Source organism: Felis catus, chromosome B2 (assembly GCF_018350175.1).
Source record: "Felis catus isolate Fca126 chromosome B2, F.catus_Fca126_mat1.0, whole genome shotgun sequence".
NCBI classification, from domain to species: domain Eukaryota; kingdom Metazoa; phylum Chordata; class Mammalia; order Carnivora; family Felidae; genus Felis; species Felis catus.
In genome coordinates, this window is record NC_058372.1 from 65,567,942 (window position 1) to 65,591,209 (window position 23,268).

The 23,268-nt window shown below is 34.9% G+C and overlaps 1 protein-coding gene and 1 non-coding gene across 4 annotated transcripts in view; both read left to right on the plus strand.

Moving 5' to 3' along the window:
* Positions 1-23,268, plus strand: part of KCNQ5 (potassium voltage-gated channel subfamily Q member 5) — a 523,224-nt gene that overhangs the window by 66,953 nt on the left and 433,003 nt on the right. The gene's annotated exons all lie outside the window — the stretch shown is intronic.
* On the plus strand, positions 21,670-21,771 carry LOC111560658. Its single transcript, XR_002742659.1, has one exon. It is a non-coding gene; the product is annotated as a U6 spliceosomal RNA (small nuclear RNA).

Below are 23,268 nucleotides of genomic sequence, written 5' to 3' on the forward strand. Positions count from 1 at the left end.
GGTTCACTTTGTCAAGGAAAAAATCTGTTAGTACTGGGGTAAGAAATTTTCTAGGGGCAAGAGAGGGAATCGAATGGAGTAAAAGTTTTCCTCTGTAAGGAAAAAAAGGGTTACAGGAAAATGAAAACAATCTTACGGCACTAAAGGAAGCCCTAATCGTAGAATTACAGGACTATTACTGGTTGTTTAAATTGTGCCACCATAGGCCAAGACTCCACCTAAACTATTTCAGAGGCAAATATTTTAATTGCTTATATTGAATCCAAATTTTGAGCTAATAAGCAGACGTATTAAAACTAGCACCCCACTGATTTAATTTGGAGAGAGACATTTATATTAGCTGTTTCTAAGACTTTTCTTTCAAGCTTTCTCAAAACCATAGTTATTTCACAATTGGTTCTCAATTTTGAAAGTAGAACTGCTATAATAAAAAATATAGCTTCAAATATTTTAATTCCTAAAGGTGTCAGAACTCCATTCTCTTTATTCTTTTTGCTGGGTTTTGGAGAACATTGATTAGCCTAAATTTTCAGATTAATTTCTTCCTTTGGACCCTTACATGTGAATGTTAGCTACCTTCTGCCCAGCAAAAACTAAAACAGTCCCATTCTAGCCCACCCTGTGAGCAAGCTCACGGAGGGTAGTGAGAAAAAAATTTTTTTTTGTACTTGCCCTCTTCAATATTTCACAAGATACCATTTTCATGAGAAACAGTACACAGGAAATATGCAACATCTGTGGCCCTCAGAGAGGCCTTGCATGGGGTATACAGGGAGGAGGACTTGGTTTACAGATAAACTAGCTGGATGACTGAGGATTTCTGTTATCTTGGTCTGAATGCTTGACATGGTAACAGATGCATCCTTTCTTTGTGTCTGTCCTTTATTCTCGTGGATTGAGAGATGTAGAAGGGACATGTGGCAGAGTTAGGAGAAAGTGCCCTGGCCCAGAAACATGGAGTCCTGGGCTTTAGTTCTGACTTAGGCCCATATTAACGCTATAATTGACTGTGGGCAAGTCAGTGAAGCACGTGGAGTCTGAATTTCCTCATTTCTAAAACAAAGGCAATAATGTACCCTGATGACCTTGCAGAATGGTTATGAGGATCCAGAGAGCAAATACCTGGACAAATGACCCAAAGAAGTGTGCTGTTGTCAATATATTAGAACCACATAATTCTCTGTTATAGGACAAGTACTATGGAGACATTTGGACACATAAATGATCATTGTTGTAAAACAAAAAAAGCACCATGTGTCAGTGTTTCATGACTCAGTTCCATTTAAAAGGACATTAATTTCAACCTAAGCTCCATTATGTTTTCAATTCTCATTTTTGATTATGAATTTTTAAGCTAATAGTAAAGTACAGAAAATATAGATGTTCCTCATAGATAGCATGGTATTACAATTTTGCATCATTTCCTTCAGATTTTCTTGCAAACAAATGAAGTTTACAAATACCACTGAAGCCCACCTTCCCATCTCAGTTTCTTTCCTTCTCTGAATGTTACTGTTATCTTTAGTGGACATCTATCAGGCTCATGCAGGCATGTTTTTATGCTTTTACTACATATCAATTTTCCCACAAAGTATATGTGCATATATATAATTATATATTTTATATATGTGTATACATATAATATATGCACATATACACATGTACTGTTGTTTTGGAGGATTTAAACTTGTAAATAAATTATTTCATTCAAAAATAATGTTTGGGAGATTCATCCATGTTACACATATAGTTCTGTTCATTTTAACTTGAAAAGAGAATATGAGTTCTTATATTATTGGTAGGAAGGTAAATCTGGACAAATAGTGAGTAGAATAATTTGGAAATACTGAGTAAATTTCAGAGAATGTATATCCTGAGCCAAGAAACTTACACAAAATCTTTAGAAACTCACACATTTGCAGAGAATGTGAATAAGTTTTTTCATAGCAGTGATTTTAATAATGAAAATATGGAAGTAATCTAACCCATTAATGAAATGGACAAATAGTGGAATACTATATAACAGCTAAAATAGCATTTTAATAAAGCAGTATATGATAATCTTAGAAAAATGATCAAACTATTAAAAACATGTAAGTATAGGCAGATGTTTTGTACCCCAATGTTTATAGCAGCACTTTCAACAATAGCCAAATTATGGAAAGACCCTAAATGTCCATCAACTGATGAATGGATAAATTGTGGTTTATATACACAATGGAATACTACTTGGCAATGAGAAAGAATGAAATACGGCCTTTTGTAGCAACATGGATGGAACTGGAGAGTGTTATGCTAAGTGAAATAAGTCATACAGAGAAAGACAGATACCATATGTTTTCACTCTTATGTGGATCCTGAGAAACTTAATAGAAGACCATGGGGGAGGGGAAGGGGAAAAAAAAGTTAGGGAGGGAGGCAAACCATAAGAGACTCTTAAAAACTGAGAATAAACTGAGGGTTGATGGGGGTGGGAGGAAGGGGAAAGTGGGTGATGGGCAATGAGGAGGGCACCTGTTGGGATGAGCACTGGGTGTGTATGGAAACCAATTTGACAATAAATTTCATATTAAAATAAATAAATAAATAAATAAATAAATAAATAAATAAATAAATACATGTAAGTATAAAAATAATACTTGAGAAAATCTATGTGTGAAAAATTATTTAATTTGGACACCTTATAAAGCAAAGTATATTTTCTTATACTTTATTCACTATAATTTTTATATAATCTATTTTTGTTCTAAAGCAATGTATTGGGATGGCATAACTACAGGAGAAAAATAAGACATCTCCAAAACAGATGCAGGTTAGTAAATAGGCAAGATCTACTTTGCAATTTTACTTCAGTGTTTTTATGCAGTGCTGGATGGCAACTCTTTACACTATATTTTAGTAAATTATAATCTAAGAACTCCTTTAAATTAGTGTTCTTTAGGAGTTCTCTGCTTTAACAAGATCTGGCATCTTAAAACATGACCTTAAATGTGTAGCAAATTGGGGATTCCCTAAAATGGAAGGGTACAAACACTTCTGGACAAAGACACACAATATCTTAAATATGACTCAAAATACCAAGTTATTGGGGCGCCTGGGTGGCTCAGTTGGTTAAGCGTCCGACTTCGGCTCAGGTCATGATCTCACAGTCCGTGAGTTCGAGCCCCGCGTTGGGCTCTGTGCTGACAGCTCAGAGCCTGGAGCCTGCTTCGGATTCTATGTCTCCCTCTCTCTCTCTGACCCTCCCCAACTCATGCTCTGTCTCTCTCTGTCTCAAAAATAAATAAACGTTAAAAAAAATTAAAAAAAAATACCAAGTTATTTTTTTCATTGCTTCCAGAATACATCTATTGCATAAGGAGTAAAGGTACATCCATAATTTGACAGATAGTTATTTTAGCACTAATAAATAATTGACATTTCGGTATCCCATTTTAGTGACTGTAGTGATAAACTCTATTAAAGATGCGGATAACCAGATTATTGCTACTCACCTTTCTAAAGTGTTATAGTTGCAGTCAATCATAGTATCGTTCTTTATTTTCATGTCTTGCCATGTTCATCACTGTGATGCTGATGGGATATTCTTAACTCATTCTGTAAAACTAATATGCTATAAATTGGGTGATCATTAAAGTCAAGCAAGGTTGTTTTGTGATTTCATTCTACTCAAGAATCATTGAGTGACCTTTTCACTGTGAAGCAGTATTACAGAGAGTATTGATTCTGCAGCTCTCATACAATGGTTGTTTTTACCAGCTATTCAGATTGTTCACATATCTGAATTCACATAAAACTTCTCGCGTATGTATTTCTGGGCACCATTTGAAATGAGGAAGGAGCAAGTGGGATGCAGGAGGTGGAAGGAAGGGCCATGTAGAAGAGTTATAGAATCAAGTAACTCATTATGGGTCACAGCTGTGTTTATTTCAGCATCTTCTCCTGAAATTTGGAATACAAATTCTAGGTTTATTCCTGGAAGAACATTTTTCTCTTAACTATATGCAAAGAAAGCAGGTGAGGGCAGCAAAACAAACTGTAATGCAAGATGAATTTCAGAATTGGAAAATTTAGAAGAAATGAGGAAGCGAGGAATTTTGCTCTAGTCTTCCTTCTGATATGAAATAGTATTTATCAGATGACTGTGTCAGGTTCAAACTAACAATGGCTGGAGATGAGATCAGTGGCTCAATGCTGACAAACTGCCATTTAGAGATTCACAAAGTGCTCCACTGGCCAAAAAAGGATTTAAACAATTCCTTTATTCATGTCCGCTGATGAAGACCTTGCTTAGCTCTTCTCTTGATCTCCAAAATTAATGATTTAGGTCAATTTTTTTTTAACTATAAGAGTTAAACTATCCTACTTGACTGATTATATTATCAAGTTCATTAGAAGAATGCCAAACCTCCAGCTTCATTGTGAGCTATATAAGTATTACAATTGAAGAACAAACAATGTCTCTGCTACTCTCAGAAATTTATAATTTGAGGAGTTGAAGTAAAACTCAGGATCTTTTAATCAGATGATTTTCATTCTTAGCCACTTAGTTTGGTTTATGTTGAGATGAAATGACTAATTTGAACTTTGCTTAATTTGAAAGTTTAACATGATATAGATTAGGCCTAAATATTCACATATTGGAGTGCTCCTTATTATTTACACTGTTAAGTTAAACTTCTGTGAGAAAAGTAGTTAACATTTTTTTGAGTGTTAACTACGTTTGAGGCATACTTTCCATACTGCACAGCTCACTTTTTATACATTATTTCATTATTCCTTATTTTTATTTCTAAAATTTTTTAACATTTATTTTTTGAGAGACAGAGAGAGACAGAGCACAAGTGGGGGAGGGGCAAAGAGAGAGGGAGACATCTAATCCGAAGCAGGCTCCAGGTTCTGAGCTGTCAGCACAGAGCCCAACACGGGGCTCAAGCTCATGGAGCATGAGATCATGACCTGAGCCAAAGGTGGATGCTTAACCTACTGAGCCACCCAGGTGCCCCTTATTTTTTATTTCTAACTCTTCATTTGTAAAATGAAGATAATAACTAGACCTATCTCAAATGCTTGCTTAAAAATTAAATGAGATTATTTATAGTCTCGCTTTGAACAGTAGAGAGTGAACACTCAATAAGTGTAAGATACTAAAATCAGCTATTTTGATAATCAAAACAGTCACATGAGAAAAGCATTATTATTATTACAATTTTTAGTAAACAGGTAGTTCACATAGCTAGGAGCTGGCAACACTGAGATGCAAAAATCCCAGTTATGTTTGGTTTTATAGTCCAGTCCCTTCATTCAAAGAGCTAAATAGAAATTAATTTTTTTAACTTTAACATACTCCAAATTATTCAAACAAACCCTGACAGAAACATCCCCATCCCTATCATCACTATCCTAGCTCCATTCAAGCCCATCAACTCTGTCCTATTCAGTTGTTTTTCTTTTTTGTTTGCTTTAAAGACTTAATCAGGTTTAGATAGAGTTTCTCTTTTTAGAACACAATATCCAATTCTGAGGTTCTCAACCACAGTGCCAGTTGTTAGGTGTGTCACAGGTAATTTAATTCAAAACAGTCAAATAGTACAATATAGAACTAACGTTTACAAATGACTCTGTAAGCATAAATTATAGCGTATACAAAATTATCCTTAAAACAACATCCCATTCACTCCATTACAAACTTATATTCTTTCTTGAGAGTGAGAATAGTCTCCTGGGAATCTCACATGAACTGCAGACCTATAATCTGCTCATGCCTGCAAAAGGGTCTTTCATGTCATCCATCACAGTTGCTGGGTTGAAAGACGGAGAATTGGCTGAGCAGACCCTCCCCCTGCCCTCAGCTAAACTTCCATGGAGGTTCCCTTCCTAACTGAACTGACCAGGTGAATCATCACATTCATCAGATATCCTGTAAGTTTGGGATCAAATGACATGTTAACTCTTCTATCATCTGACTACATTACTGCTTTATCAGGTTCATTTATGGTGTCAACTCATTTTAGAAGTACATCATCAACACCAACCTAAAGTTCCAGGTGGGAGTTTAATACCAAAAATATGGGGGGAAATTTTAGTAGCTTTGTTAATGACTCTCTGAGAAGATTGATAAATTGTATTCTGGTGGACTTTGTAGAAGGCTCAAGGTAAAAGCATGTTTAGTGAGAACTTTATGCTCATGAAAATTTAGCCAGCAATCCAGAAGAATCAGCTGAATTTTTTATCTTTTTGTACAAAGGTTAACCAAAACGCACACAATATTTAAGACTTTTTATCACAACTTTAGACCCTCTGAAACAAATTTCACTTGGTTTAACTTTTTTTTGCTTCTGATAAGCAAGTACCAAATACTGTGACCCAGTTTTTCAAATAAAATACTGTCTAAGAATTGGTAACAAATTTCACACTTATATAAGTAGGCAGTATTATGAATTCTATAGCTAAGAATTATTTTGTGTTCCATGCATATGGCAGAAAAAAAGAGTATTGTGGACTGTTTTTTGATGTATTAAATAAACTCTGTATTACATCACTATACATCACTACCAGGAGAATGTTCAACTAAGTTGCTAAATTTTTTCCACATTAGAAATTATAGAATAATCTAGGGGCTCCTGGGTGACTCAGTCGGTTAAGCATCTGACTTCAGCTCAGGTCATGATCTCACGGTTCGTGAGTTTGAGCCCCGCGTCGGGCTCTGTGCTGACAGCTCGGGACCTGGAGCCTGCTTCTGATTCTGTGTCTCCCTCCCCTCAGCTCCTCCCCTGCTCACACTCTGTCTCTCTCTCAAAATAAATAAAAAGATTTTTTAAAGTTAAAGAAAATATATAGAATAATCTAAAACACTAAAATTATAAAACAATTCATAACAAATACAGTATTATTTTCTTGACTGAGGTTCTAAATTGTACATATTGTCCTAGATTATTTCCTCCTTCAGAGGAAAGCCAGTATTCACAAACTATTGCCTTTTCAATGAAAATGCATTATAAGGGTGAAAGTGAGGCTGAAAAAGTATAAAATACTAAATTCTGTGTAGCAATGTGAAATGCTTCTCAGATAAAAGGTAGGAATCAAATGCAGTCTCCAGTTCATGCAGCTCAAGGGAAATAAAGGTGGGAATTCCTGAATTATTGGTCAACTTGAAAGAAATATAGATTTTTTTAATGAGTATATAAAAAGGTTTAGGAAACAGTTTTTTGCAAGTGATAAAAAAAAGTATTAAGTTCTTGGAATGTTGCAGTAAATAGCTAAGGTTCATGTAGAAAAAGATGTGTTTTTGAATTTCAAGGAACAAAAACTCCCTTTGTTTTATTTCACTCTCTGTGGAAATACTTTAAGACTCAGCCCCAGGTCTGTGTGCAACAATCAGATCAGTGTGACTGTTGTTCTCCCATGTCCTCAGCACGTGACTCATTCACGAAGAACATTGACAAACAGATTCTCATTGTCAAGGAGTATGCATTACCCTAGACTTCATTGCAATTGAAGAAAAAAATGGTGACTTTACAAAGAGATTTCATTTCATAAAGCTATACTTTTGGCAGACGCAAATGAAAAACCATTATTTATATTTATTATTGTTGTTCCAAGTGTTCAGTCTTATTATCTCCATAGAATCAGTCATGATTCCTTTTGAAAATACTCATCTTTCTCCTCCTCTCCATCCCTGTTATTTCTGACCTGCCTCAAACCTATTCACTCTCCTATTTAAACAGCCTCCTAACTGGATTATTCTCCTCCATGTCTTCCTCAAGACAGCCACAAGGGTGGTCTGTTAAGGTGCAGATCTGTTGCCATTACCCCTTTGCTAGAGCCCTGCAATGACCTGCAGTTCAGCAGACAGAGGACAAGCGCTAATGAGGGCAGAGCACACCCCCGCTGTGCAGGAGCAGCCATCTCTTCATCTACTCTCCCCTAAACTCGGACTCCAGCAATCCTAAACTACTTGCAGTGTCTTGCCCTTTGCATCCTCTGCCTTTGCCCATTCTGCCCTTACTGCCCATCCTCTTTCCTTTACTCCAATTTCTCCCTTAGACTCCACTCCTAAGTCACTTCCTCCAGATGTGGGTCAGGTGGCCCTTGTTTGTGAGCCCATGGCCTGCGCCTGTCTTCTTTACTCCACTTCCATGTTACTTTGTAATGATTTGTTAAGTGTCTGCCACCCCCAGTAGATTAATTTGGGGGGGATAAAAACAGTGTCATAAGAATCCAACAAAACCAGAAAGGGCTGAAAATGTCTAGTTAAACCATTTCTTAAAAAATATTTCATTTGGCCAGAACCAAGGTACACAGACTTAAATTCTTACAAAGAAGCATTTGCAAAACTAGCAAGTTCAGGTGGTTTAGATACATGTCAGCATTTTAAAATATTCCTTCATTTGGTCTGATTTTTAAAGCATTTTTCTATTTATCCAGTTCTGTTTGGAATATGTGTTCTAATTTTCAGTTAGATTGCAAGAATGTACATGGCCCTGCAAAGGAAGTAATTACCCAGGATGAGGACATTTGATATATTTGCTGTTCCTGTGAAACTTGTAAAACTACTCATTCTAAGAGATTTTCTCTTAAAATAAGGTTTTAAAATAGGGCAAATTCAATAAATCGTTTACTTGTGGCTACTTTTAAACACCAATATTTTGTACTCCATTTTTGTGTGTCTTAAAATATATGACCAAGCCATACTTTTCTATAAAAATAAAACTGAATCCTACCTACTTCCTTCTGAATACTGATAACTGCACATAAGGTGTTGTGTTTTTAAATTTTATTAATAGCTTCTATTCTAGCCTTGAGCTTCACATTTTTAGATATGTTTTCATTATCATAATTAGGTTTTGGGAAGATCATTTCCTATTTTCTTCTTTTTTTAAATGTATGCAACACAAATCTTTAGAAAAAATATTTCTCCTTATATTTATAGAATGACAGTGAAATCATGTTAAGTTTATCAAAAAAGATTGTTTTTTAATACCCATCAGGACCAAACTGAAATATTTGCAAGTCATTATTTAAGTCTTTAAATAATACATTAACAACATGCATGTTCTTTTTTATGTCTTTGTAAATTGCCCTGTTTCTCATTTGTCAGAGATTACCCAGTGAGAACCCTGTAGGGATATCTGCAAGAGGTGCTTAATAGATTCTTTTAGGCAACAGCAATAATGATCTTCTTTCCTTAGTACAATATGGTTAGTATTTTTCCAAAACATGAAAATCATGTATAGAATTATATATGAATGCCAATATCAACTTTATGATTAGGGAGACTCCTTCCTAATAAAAAGGGAACATATAAAATATGAGTTTACACTTCCATATGTCTAGTTCTTGCTTTTTAAAAAAGGTAGTCATGGTTTTTCTGGAGAATAATTGTTGTATGTGGTGGAAAAGTTCCTTCCATTCATGTGAAATGTAAAGTTTCCTTTTTGCTTAGAATTACCATTTTTGTAATTAGGAGGGTTTCTTTTTTAAGTGGATTGCTATTATTTCATCTGTATGTATTTCTGACTTCCAACTCCATTCTATTACATTATCTTTTGATTTGGTGATACTGTATAAAACATACTATTTCTTTTCCTTCTTCTTCTGCTACTCCATTAAGTTCATTGCATTTAAAAGAGGGTTACTGTACTATTTCATTAAAATATAAACATTATTTACAGAGAAGATGTTACAGTTGAAGATTTGATTATGTCCTCTCAGTTTAGAAACAAAGAGAGAAGCACTCCAGTGCCTACCCAATAGCCTAGCCCAGCTTCCAAGTTATTTCTGACTTGACTCTTTCTTGGTGTCTTTCCTCCAAATAAACTGATTTAGTCAGTGTTTCTGCAATAACATCTATTCTTTTCTGCCTCTCTGCCTTTGCTCAGTTTCTTCTACCTGATGTGCTTTCCTGTTTTGAGCCCAATCCCATTCACACCAGTGCCCTTTACCACATATGTGATCACTTTCTTGGTACTTGCATCCTGGGTGTCCTAAATAACTACCTATTCACTTTGATTTAGATGGCTAAGTTGTGAGGACAGAATCCTGGGTCAGTAGAACTCACTGCATGCCTATCAATCATCAGTAAATTTAAACAGCAGAAGCTAAAGCTAGAGTATGTCTTTATATTGAATCCATTTACTACTTTTGTCAGTGTTTGGTAAGTGTGAATAGGAAAAATACTTTGCCAAGATATAGATGGTAGGATTGCCTCCATAGATTACAAGAAATACTAGCTGCTGCCTTTTGGAGACTTTGTATTTTATGAGTAAGAACATTTAAGTAGGAGCAGGTTGAAATGTCATAGTGCATTTAATTGTGCAAGTATTCTTAAAAATATGCCCAGCGTTACTGCTGGTGGGAATGCAAACTGGTGCAGCCACTCTGGAAAACAGTATGGAAGTTCCTCAAAAAATTAAAAATAGAACTACCCTACAACCCAGTAATTGCATTACCATGTGTTTATCCAAAGGATACAAAGCTGTTGATTCGAGGGGGCACATGCACCCCGATGTTTATAGCAGCACTATTGACAATAGCCAAATAATGGAAAGAGCCCAAATGTCCATGGACTGATGAATGGGTAAAGAAGGTGTGTGTGTGTGTGTGTGTGCGTGTGTGTGTGTGTGTGTGTGTGTGTGTGTGTGATGGAATATTACTCAGTGATCAAAAAGAATGAAATCTTGCCATTTGCAACAACATGGATGGAACTAGAGTGTATTATGTTAAGCAAAATAAGTCAATCAGAGAAAGGCAAATGTCATATGACTTCATTCATATGTGGAATTTAAGACACAAAACAGATGAACATAGGGGAAGGGAAGCAAAAATAAGATAAAAACAGAGAGGGAGGCAAACCATAAAAGACTCTTAAACACGGAGAACAAACTGAGGGTTGCTGGATGTTGGGTGGGGGGATGAGCTAAATGGGCAAGAGGCATTAAGGAGGACATTCATTGGGATGAGGACTAGGTGTTATATGTAAGTGATAAATCACTAAATCCTATTCCTGAAGTCATTATTATACTATATGTTAACTAACTTGGATTTAAATTAAATGAATAAATAAATAAAAATATGCCTAGCATTTTTACTGTCAAAGTATTTTTAAAATAAAACATGGCCAATGAGATAAATGAAAATTTGTAAAACTTACTTTCTCCTCCTGTAGAAGTTTGTGTCCCTTTAAGAAGTGAGGTTGGGCAGCAGGAGATTTTCTAAGCAATTATCAGCCTTGATTTTTGAGGCAAAAAGAGCTGTTAGATTTTGTACTTTAATTACTTCAATTTAAGAGCTAATTTGTTATATTATTGTTATAATATTGTTACAATATTGACAGGCTCAAATTCCCTAAAATAAATGATCAAAGAAAGAAGTCTAGTATAAGATTAAAAATGTTTTTCTTTTTGATACTGTTGTCTTACTCAAAAAAGAGGATTTTTGTGTGTGAAAATTTAAACAAGAGAAAGAATAGCAAACTATTAAAACGATGTATTATATTTGCATAAATTATTTTTGAAAAAAGTATTTGATAAATGTTTACAACATAAAGAGCTTCGTTAATTTACTTTGAAATTTCAGTGAAATAAGGCAGCAGATAGCAGAAATATTAAACATCATAAAATTAAATTTGGTTAAAATGCCACTAATAGTGTAGTTGTATTTTCTCTTTTTAGAATGAATTTTGAGTGGCTCAGAAAAGAAGCACCTTATTGGCCACTGTAAATCTGGCTGTTGTTATCTTTCCTCTTATCAAAGTAGGAGCATTAAGATACTCTGAGTATAAAATGTGAAATGGAAATATGTTTTCTGTTTAAGTTTGAGAGATTCTGATAAATTTAATAATTTATAAAATATCTTGTTATAATTGAATTTTAAAAGATGTCTGTTTAAAGAATCAAAAAAAGATGTATTCACTCATCCATTAGACATGTACTGGTGCTTTCTCTTTGCCAGACACTGTGGTAGACACTCAAGATGGAGAGATGAATTACAACTGTAATTCCTCAGAGATTTGCAATACAAAGAGTGTAAATAAATCTATAACCAAATAAATACAACAGAAATAGTAAATGTTATGTAAATGTGTATACGGGATATGGTAGAAGCATGAAAATAGTGACCATACTTGCCCATGGCCTCATGATAGGTTCTAAAATATTTATTATATATGGTATAATATATTTATATAAATGCATGTCTTTATAGTTGCAAAAATCTGAGAACATATGTTAATGTCTGTGTATGTACATATTCATATTTTCAATCAGTTATGAATATCAGGCCATAATGGTTTGTTTCATATTTTTCTCATGCCCAAATCACTTCTTGATATTATATTAAGCAAATGAGAAAGCACATCAACTCCATTAAGCAATTAAATCTTTATTTTAGTAAATTCCTATGTGGCACACTAAACTGGTGTCATGATGGCCTTGAAAGTATCAAGGTACCTTCCTAAAAGATAGATTTTCTATAGTAATCTGCAAGTATCATCTTTCTATGTTCCTTATAAAAAGAATAATACAACCACGTGTAATAATTTTCTATGCTTATTAATATTCATAAACATGAAGATACCCACACCAGCATAACCATCCTGCCTGTATTGTACTTAAGCTATTTTAGGGGAAATGTATTAACTTAATTGTTTCTGGTGTCCATAACGGGGAAAGAGATGTCTAGGTAACATGGTCATATAAACTGTGAGTGTATGTGCATTTGTGTATACCCATTTAGACATGTGTACCACCTAGGGTTTCCAATTGGGAATGGCAGTTCAACTTCATAAATGCTTTTGTATGGGTATTCACAAAGCCACCTGATTCTCTTTAAAGTATTACCATTTCCATTACTAAATGTGAAATCTTAACTCACAGATGTTGCCCAATCCACTGGAGAACCAGTGTTGATACTTTTTTTGTTAATATCAGGGCAGAAAGCCTAATTAAATTAATATAAATCAGTATCGATTTGTATCAATAATAAAAGTGTTCTGTATGTGATAATTCTGCCTTCACTGGCAGGCATTATCCAGTTTTTGATTATGTGTGTGTGTGTGTGTGTGTGTGTGTGTGTGTGCATGCATGTGTGCTTATTTCAGAACTTTTTAAAAATGAAATCATTATATGGTATATCTGGATATAGTAGGAAATGAAATAAATTTATGTTCATCAATAGAAATGAATATTATTGAAAAATATCCAAAAATAGCCCTTAAGATAAATTATAACTAAGATAAAATGCTTAGGAATGTTTAGTTCATTCCATGATTCTCCTGGAATTTAAAGTATACATTAATCAGAAAACAGTTAATCAAGGACAGAATAGAAACGAGTTACCAATTAAAAATTTTATATGTATATGTTTAATTGTTCAGTAGCTATAAAACTAACAAAATCTGAATCAAAAATATTCTTTTTCTACTAGCACTCCAAAGCAAGTGGACAAGTGGTCAGGGTCTATAGCTGACATGGCATTTACTCAATCAGCTAGTACAGTCAACAGTCTGACTCTGACCTTTTACCCAAAATCAGCTCCAAAACTATATAGCTCTTCTTGTTTTCAGATTCAGACCTTCCCCTCCATTTCTCTTATCAATCCTAAAGCTGTCGTCCCTACCTTTGTTGAGTCTCATCATCTGCTGTTAAACCACTCATCCAGAACTTTAGACTGCTTTTGAGGAAATCAATTTTTAAGAAATACACCTCCTGCTTAGCCAGACCTTCTATTTCCCCCCCATTGACATCCTGTCATATATCCAAAGTAACTGCCTTCTATAAGCTCCTAAAGAGTTCTTACCTTTTATCTATTTCTTTAGTTTCTCTCATACTCTTTTTACCCAGATTTTTGCTTTGGACCTTTGTGAATATGTTGTCCATGACACCCGAAATGTACTTTCCTCTTAATATTGTCTTTCCAAATCTCATCCAGTCTTCAGAGCCCATGCCCAGTCGTGCCTTTAAGAAATCTCCCCCATGGGTTCCCCTCTGGATACTCTTTTAAGTCACTCAGGTATTTATTAGCAATACAGGACATCTAGAACTAGTGATAAAGGTTTTCTATTGTACTCCAGTGATACTGTCTCTGTAACATGGACTCAGCATTTTAAGAGAAGAAGCCATGTCATATTCTTCTCTTAATCCTCATTAGAACACAAAAAGACATAACAGGTCCTCAAGAAATACTCATTTATTGAGTGTAGATTACAAGGATCATTATGAAACTTTAAAGCAGTAGTTTTCAATCAGGGGCAATATGGGACATTTGGCAATGTCTGAAGACATTTTTACTTGTCCCAGTTGGGAGGGAGATCCTACTGGCATCTAATGAGCAGAAGCCAGGAGTGCAGCTGAATGTTCTAACAGTGCACGGGAACACAACAAAGAGTTATCCCAACCCTCCAAAAGTCAGTAGCGCTGAAGTTAAGAAATCCTGCCAAAATAGGTGTTAAATTTCACACTAAACAATCTAAGATCTTATATATTTCCTCAAAAGCAAGAACCTTTAGGGATTAGGCCATGGAATGCCATTGTATGCATTTCTTCTCTTCTTACCACTGTTAATGGAAGATCAAATAAATGTTCCAAAGACAGCCAGAGGTGATTTAAAAACACTTCATTAAATATTCACATGGCTACCAACACAATAAGATCTAACATAAACTGAGTCTACACCACATTTATCAAAACATGGTAGGGACCACCTTATTCCTTTTATTACAACTTTCTTCATCCTAAATTTACTCTGATCTGTGCTCCTCAGCAGTTTTTACCCATTCTTATTCATATTACCTTCTGTTTTTGTCAACATATGTTTTGATATTGAAATTGTAATTACAACTAAGTGTCAAAGCATTCATAAATTTGACTTTTTGCATGTATTAACACATATTTCATATGTATTAAGATATGAAATTAAAGGGAGTCAGGGTAGGAAAAAATTGAGAAAAAATTTGAAATGTAAAAAGGAAAATTCTTTTTAACATCTTAAGGTGTTCTTAAAGACATGAAATTATTCAGAATTTTACCTTATTGCAAAGAGAGAAAAAATATTAGATTTGAACTTATTAAACAAATACTTTTTTCAAACTTTCTTCTAAATGAAGGGACAAATCAAAATAGCAAAATTATAGTTCCTCTTTTGACTCATGTAGTTTTCAATAAGTAGTTGGGTTGCTATCAGGGTATTTTTGGAGAGAAAGGACGTGATTCTCCAAGGAATTATAAATATTACATACAAAGTTATTGTTGCACCTATTCGTGACGCATTCAAAAATAATATATTACCTAAATATAATATTGATCAGTTTTCCTCCCTTTCAAAATCCTCCAAAAATAAAACAAGCATAGAAAAAATTACTTGGTTTGGAGTAGGAGTCACTCTAAATGTGTGCTTTTATTGCCTTGTTTTTAAGACCTTTATTTTAATCCATGCAAAACATCTAAATAATTTAGTCCTGGAATCCCATTCATTGGCAAACTAAAAGACCATCCAAATAAATAATAATCTGGGATTACTCTTGGTCCTTGGAAAGGAAATATTTCTAGAAATAAAAATACTGTTATTCTCTTTTTCCTGTAATTTTCATAGCACTCTGATGGCATTTTTATGGCCACTAACAGAGATTTGGCCCAGAAAAGCATGTTTAAACTGAGGGTGCACCCCTGCTAAATCAAAATGAATTGTGAAATAGCTAGAAATGCCACAACTTCTCTTCATGTTCTGCAAATTGTTTCAAGATGTTTTCTATAAACTTGCACTACTTTTGCTTTTATTTCTTTTTACTCATTCATTCAGCAAATATTTACTAAAAATAAATTTACCAAGAATTTACTAAGAATGTAAAAAGAATATCCCATGTACCAGCCACTAGTCTTACATGCCCAGTCACTGGTAAGCATGGGCACACATTCTTCCTGTTTGACAGAGATTACAGTCTGATAGGGCAAGTAGATAAAGATCAAATAATTATATAAATAAAGACATTTTTTTATTCATTCAGGAAACATGCATTGAGTGCCTCCTGTTTTTCCAAAATGTTCTAGACTTGCAGGACACAGTGCCAAAACCTAAGAAGCTGACCTTCTGGCAGGCAAAAAAAACAGTAAGCAAATAAAAATAGATAGATATTATCATGACAGGTGGTACTATGAAAAAAATTAAGTTATATGAGGGCATAGAAGATTTTGGGGATTGGGGTAATATGTTTCAAGACACAGTGGTCAGGAAATGTTAGAACAGAGACCTGAATGAAGAAAGAGAATGAGTCGTGAGAAGAGAATTCCAGGCAGGAAGTGACTGACATATTGGGGAATCCACAAGGGAAATGGGGTGAGTGAGGGAGAGTGGTAGAAGATGAGATCAGAGAGATAGGAAGGGGCTAGATCTTTTATGTGGCAAATACCTTTGGTTATTACAAACTGTGCAGAGTGCTTTATAACAAATACAAGTGTTAAAAAAAACAGATAACTGAGAGCCTAAACTAACCTGGGGAATTAGAGAAGGCTTCTGTTGGGGATTAAATTGTGTCCCCCCAAATTCATATGTTGAAGTTTTAATTCCCCAATGTGATCATGTTTGAAGATAAGGTCTTGAAAGAGGTAATTAGGTAAATGAAGTAGAAGGGTAAGATCCTAATCCAATAAGACTGGTATCTTTATGAGAATACAAAAAGATACCAGGGACCCATGCACACAGACAAAAGGCCATGTTAGGATTCAGTGAGAAGGTAGATGGCCATTTGCAAGCCAAGGAGAGGTGCTCGAGGAAAAACAAAACCTGCCAACCCTTTGATTTGGACACCTAGTCTCCAGAATTGTGAGAAAATAAATTTATAATGTTTAAGCCACCCAGCCTCTAATGTTTTCTTACAAAAGCAATAGCAGACTGATACAGCTTCCATGAGGAGGTGACCTTTGGGCCAAAAACTGAAGGAAATATAGGAGTTAACCACTTGAAGTAGTGTAAGGTAACAGTATGTGCAAGGACCCTATGTTTGAAAAGCATATAGTGTGTTTGAGATTCCGAAAGCCTGTTGGCTGCAGCTCTGAGAGCAAAGATAAGAACCGCACATGGAGAGATGGAAGAGGTTGAGGGAAGTTAAATCATACAAGATCTGGTAGGCTCTCTGAAGGATTTTGGCTTTTATCTTAAAGGGGCTCATATGATCAAAAAGATTTGGCATTTTTAAACATCATCTGGCTATGGAAAATTGGAGTAGGGAAAGAATGAGTGCAGGGAGACCACTCTAAAGTCCCAGAGGGATGGTGAAGTAGACTAGACTGGAAAGGAAGCAATAAAGATGGAGAGAAGTAGATAGTTGCGGATGAAGCTGACAGGACAAGGATTACTCCTACATCTTTGGGCCTTGCAGATGGAAGGAAGTTGATTCCACTCTTGAGATAGGGAACACTGAATTCATAATTTTATCTCCAAACCTAATCAGTTCCATTTTGAACATGTTGAATTTGAGATGCTTCTAAAATATCCAAGTGGAGAATGAGTAAGTGGATAAATCTGGAGCTCAGAAAACAGATGGAAGCTGGAGATATAAGCTTGGGGTTCACCAGCATATATATAGTAATTGAAACTTGCTGTAGTTTCAGTTCTCTAGAGACAGGGATTTTATTTGTTTTGTTCACAAATGTATCCCAGGTGCATGGAACAGTGCTGACATATGGGAGGCACTCAATACATATGTGTTGAATGAATTAATGAATAGATTACCTACAGAGAGCATTTCATATGAAAAGAGAAATAGGTCTAGAATGAAACTTTGAAGAAAGCAACATTCATAGGCTGGGTAGAACTTACGGATATACAACAAAGGAACAGTCAGAAGAAAATCAGTAAAGTCTGAGGTACATGTAGCCAGAGGAAGAGTGTTTCAAGAAGAAAGGTGAGTTCATCCTCTGCAGTGAGTGGCATGCAGCAGCAAGCCTAGCCCATGAATGAACACTTCTGAATCCTAACGGCTTTAAAATACTTGAATTTATTTATCACTGTTGTCAATCTTTGAATCAAAAAAGATTTGATTTCTTATGTGCAGGATTTACCTCAGATAATAACAGTCTCTTGGAACCACATCTCTGACACATTCCCAGCATGGGTGTGTATATAATTTCATCATCATTCCATGCATTAATTTATGATCATAACGACAGTTGCAAATAACGTATTTGAGTAATGGAACACCAGTAGCTTTTCTTGACAAATGCATTTGAAGTCTTCCCTCTGGATGAAAACTCAACCGCTTTTTGCCTTACTATCTCCTCCCCTCCCTCTTTTTATTTCATTCTGTGCTTCCCTACACTCTGCATAACAAAGACTTTATGAGCTTCATGAATAACCACATGATAAGTCATAATTAAGACCTGAATAAATGGTAAAAAATAATTTTATTTCACCACCTGTATACTGTCTACAAAAAATGTAGACTGATTAATTAATTAATTTATTAATTTCCAAAGTTGTGAGTATAATTTGTGTAATCCTAGTTATTCTCATATAGATTCTCCACCTTGCAGAAGAGCTATATGGAACCATCTGGGGACATTTCTTATTCTCATGACCATAGTTTTCTTATAGCTGAATTAGGGTCATGGACCTCAACTGAGAGATCAAGAATATTCAGCAGAAAATCCTGCCTCTCCATTTCTTCTGAATGGCCTCTTTCTTGAGGTAGATGACCCACTTGACTCTTACTCATTATTAGCAATAGAAAGAATAAGGAGAAAAGTCATTAAGTAGTCCTTGGTTTTGATCCCAACTGTGGATTATAAATATTTAGTTTAAGGATAATTCTGTTTCTTCCTCCCTGCTTTATTTTTCTTCAATACACTTATCCTACTTGAAATTTTATTATATGTTTTTTACTTTATTTGGTCTTGGATTATTTTCCAACGGAAAATAAGAACAAGACAAGAACATTGTCTCTCTCAGCTTTGCTGCATCCTCACACTCAAAACTATGCCTGACATGTTGCAGGAGCTCAGTAATATTTACAGGATAAATAAATAAATAGATACTTAAATCCTGATGGTGGGAAGTAGATATAAAATGCTGGTTGAGTTTGCTATTTAGCATGAAATGCAATTCTTGATATCAAGTCACACATTTGAAATATAGGCAAACTTTTTGGCTTTGGATTTAACATCTTTAGCTGACTTCTCCTAAGCACCAGCCCCACATTGGATGTTTCCACATGAAGATCCAAAAGGTGCTTTGAACTCAAGGTATCCCACCCAAACACCTGTCTTTTTTGTTTTCTGCCCCCCACCCCCCACAACCCTCACACCTCTTCCTCCTCCTCAAGGCCTTCTTATCACCTTTTACCTACCTGCTCCTTTGAGTTATAAAATCCCTCTCCTGATACCCAACCTCTCAACCACATGGCCCCTGTCATGATTCATTGGATAACTCCCCTTTCCTGACAGTTGCAAGGCCTCCTAAGGACTTCTGGTGCCTCTAGTCTCCCTTTTTTTCCAGTCGATATTCCATATTCCAGATATTCCACACTTAGCAGTGTGAATATTAGCTAATCAATAAAAAACATTAAGTTTATTGTGTGTGCATTCTAGGTTCAAGGAATAGTCTAAGGCCAAATGGGGCTCTTTGTCTTACATGAGGGCATAAAGACTAGATATGCTCATGTCACTGTCCTTCTCAAAAATGTTCAAAGACATTTTCCCATTTACATTCAGTAAAACTTAATCCCTTAAAATGATATTTCCAAACTCTTTTGCCTTCCTAGTTTTATATCCAATCCTTCCTATGACCCTAAACACAAGCACTCTACATAATTCCTGTATTGTTTCTAGAAAGGGTATGCACTTCATCTTGAGTTGTGACTTTCTTCATCTCGTCCCTCTGACTGGAATGGATTCCTCTTTCCCCTTACCCACATGATAAGATCCCTTTCATTCTCAGATGCCTAACTCAAATGTCTGCTCACCTATGAGCCCTTTTCCACCACCACAGGAAGAATTACATCTTTTCTGTTTGCTCACAGCCTTCATTTAGTCCTCTGTAAGAGCACTTATATCTGCTATGGAGTAGGTTCTGAGCACCTTAGAGACATGCTCCTGGTGAGTTCATTTTTTGTTTAAGGGGTCTTATTACTAAGCCTTAATTTCTCTACATATTTGAGATTTCAAGTTCATATCAAATAATGTCTTTCTAAAGTATTCCTACCTTTCCTCCGATATGTTCTATTAAGTGCTAGCCATGATTGTGCAACACTACAATAACTGCTATGCTCTATTTCTCTAAAGTTCTCCATCCTTGAGCTGTAGCAATGAGGAGCTTTTTATAGCCCATTTGGTAGGAAGACTCACACCATCTTTAGAGTTCAAAATGGAAATGGATCCTCCACTGCGCTGAACAGATCCTCATAGAACGTCCTGTGCAATATGGCTAAATACTTTGCTTTCCCTTTTTTTGCTAATGTAGCTCAGGAGCAGTTGCTTGTGTACTTTATGCCTAATAATCATGTGGTTACAAAAGGACATGCAAAAATCTTTTTGTCATAAATATAGATAGTGGTAACCTCGGGTATTATTTGGTAGCTAGGGTGATTTCACTAATGACCAGCAGATACAGAGCTTAATTGTCAACTGATATATGTCAGAACTCCATATGCTGGCTAATTTCCATCAGTTTCTAAATGGTAACTGCTAATGTCAAGGCAGTTCAAAAACAGCGAAAACTTGATTTCCCCTTAATATCCTGAGAATCATATTAATGGGCACCAGGGAGTCTGGGCAATAAATCTGATGGATTTTTGCCATCATATTTAGAATACAAATTAATGCTAGAAACAGTTTTCTAACAGGAGATAATAAAGGAAATGGGAAAACAAAAATAAATGTTACAAAGAGGAAAAATACAGTCTCTGTGAGCAAATTAATTGCTTTTGTAAATTAGATGGAACTTTTTAAATCTAGGCAAGAGTTTTAAAATTATATAATTTAGCTAAATAACATAGTATTTGTTCCTACCATCAAATATTTGTCTTTCTGTTGGGGCCAAAATTGATGTTTAAATATGTTTTATGACAAAGAAGTGGTTGCCAAATTATTTACTAGTGAATATTTCTTTAATTGGACTGAGGTAAGTGAGAATGTGATTCATCCCTAAAGTGGCCAATTTCAGGCAGGGTGGGTGTGAAGACTGACTCCCATCTCTATACCTACCAGTGAGATCATTAGACACATGCAGTGTTTGTAGCACACAAACTGGACAGTATCTGGGTGTGTTCACAGTACAACTACACAATACGGGTTCTGCCAACCTGTCCCAAATCCTCAGGCCAAATCCCTTGAGGCCCTGGCTTTCACCTTGCAGATTTTGGCTGTTAATGACAGTTACAATCTTGTACACCAAAGACTTTCAGAAAATGTTTGTGCTTTGATTATGACAAAGACTTTCTTGCTACAGAGGTTTAGACAAGGTTCTGAAGCATAAGATGAAATGGGTAATGAGCAGAAAAAGCCAAATGTAAGTTTTGCTGAGACCAATTCCTGCCTTCACATGGTAGTGAGTCTCCTTGGTTTCTCACTAAAATATGAAGAGGATGGATCCTCTTCTTGGCCGAGGACATGTACTTGCTTAATAGTGTATGTAATTTACTTTGTTGGTTTTTTTTTTAATAAAAATTGTATATACTTGTGTTCACTTTCGAAGTATATGTACTAAAATTAGAATGATATAGAAAAGTTAGCATGACCCTCGCACAAGGTTGACATGTAAATTTGTGACGCGTTCCATAGTTTTATAGGAAATATAGTTAATAATATCTAACAACTATGGTGACAGATGGTAGCTAGATTTATCTCGGTGATCATTTTATAATGTATATAAATGTTGAATCACTATGTTGTACACCTGAAACTAAATTGTATGTCAACTACACTTCAATTTAAAAAAGAAATTCACAAACAATAGGTGTTTAAGAGTTCCCTTCCTTAAGATTCCATGAATCACATTTTGTGAAGTTAACCAGACAATTTGAGAGTAAAGTGGCTTATTCCTCTCAAATAATCCACATAAAATATAATATTGCTAAGTAAATTCTATTTCTAGGCCAAAAAAAATATATTTAAGATGTATAACATTGTGTTTTGATGTACATATATACTAGTGAAATGAATACTATGGTCAAGATAATTATCCATCTCACATAATTACCTTTTCTGTGTGTGTGTGGTGAGAGTACCTAATATTTACTCTCAACAGATTTCCAGTACACAGTGCTGTGTTGTTAATTATAGGTGCCATACTATACATTAGATCTCTAGAACTTATTCATCCTGCAGAATGGCTTACTTTCAAATATAGACACATATAAATTAAAAAGGGGAAATCAATTATAAAATCACATTTATAAAACATCTTAAAAATAATTCTTGTGGTTTATGCTATTGTATTTTAATGTTGATTAATCTAATACTATGAAATTATAATGATATCTCTTACTGAGTTCTTAAAAAGAATAATTATTTCATAGTATCTGAATATCCTAATATTATCTCAGTTTTTCAAGTCTTGAGAAATATTGTATCTACAAATAATTTTTCTCCATAGCGTGTATCAAAATTCAGAAGTTCAAGATTGATGTTTGTGGTATAATTACTTTTATATTGTTACATGTAAAATCATGGAAATATGCTTGAGATCATAATTAAGCACCTATTTCAAGTCAGTAAGAACTCTTGTACAGTTTGTTAAGGATGAAATACAGTGAGAGAACATTTGACTTGTAACATGAGAGTCCATTCCCAGAAACATTATGTGTATCATAGAAAAAATAATGCAGTGGATTTTATGTTTTATTTTAACTTTGAGAAATAGATAATTGCTTAATAGATAATTTTCACATGGAAAGTATGTCATATGATTAATAACAGATTAAAAGATAGCTGATAAGCTCATCTTAATATTCTCACACAGTAGTGTTCAAGTTTAAATCTTTTGGTGTCTTAAACTTTCCATATCCTTCCTGATGTTTTATTTAATGCAAATATTTTTATAAAATATGCACACATATTTAAAGAAAGTACAGTAGCATATTTATAAGAACTTATGATGATAATTTTATGAAAGTCATCTAATAAATGAAACCTCTACTCTAAAGAACTCTTAAATGATATGAAAACATCAAGAAGCCTTGAGGCACCTGGGTGGCTCATTTGGTTAAGTGTCTGACTCTTGGTCTTAGCTCAGGTCTTGATCTCAGGGTCATGAATTCAAGTCCTATGTTAGGCTCTGTGG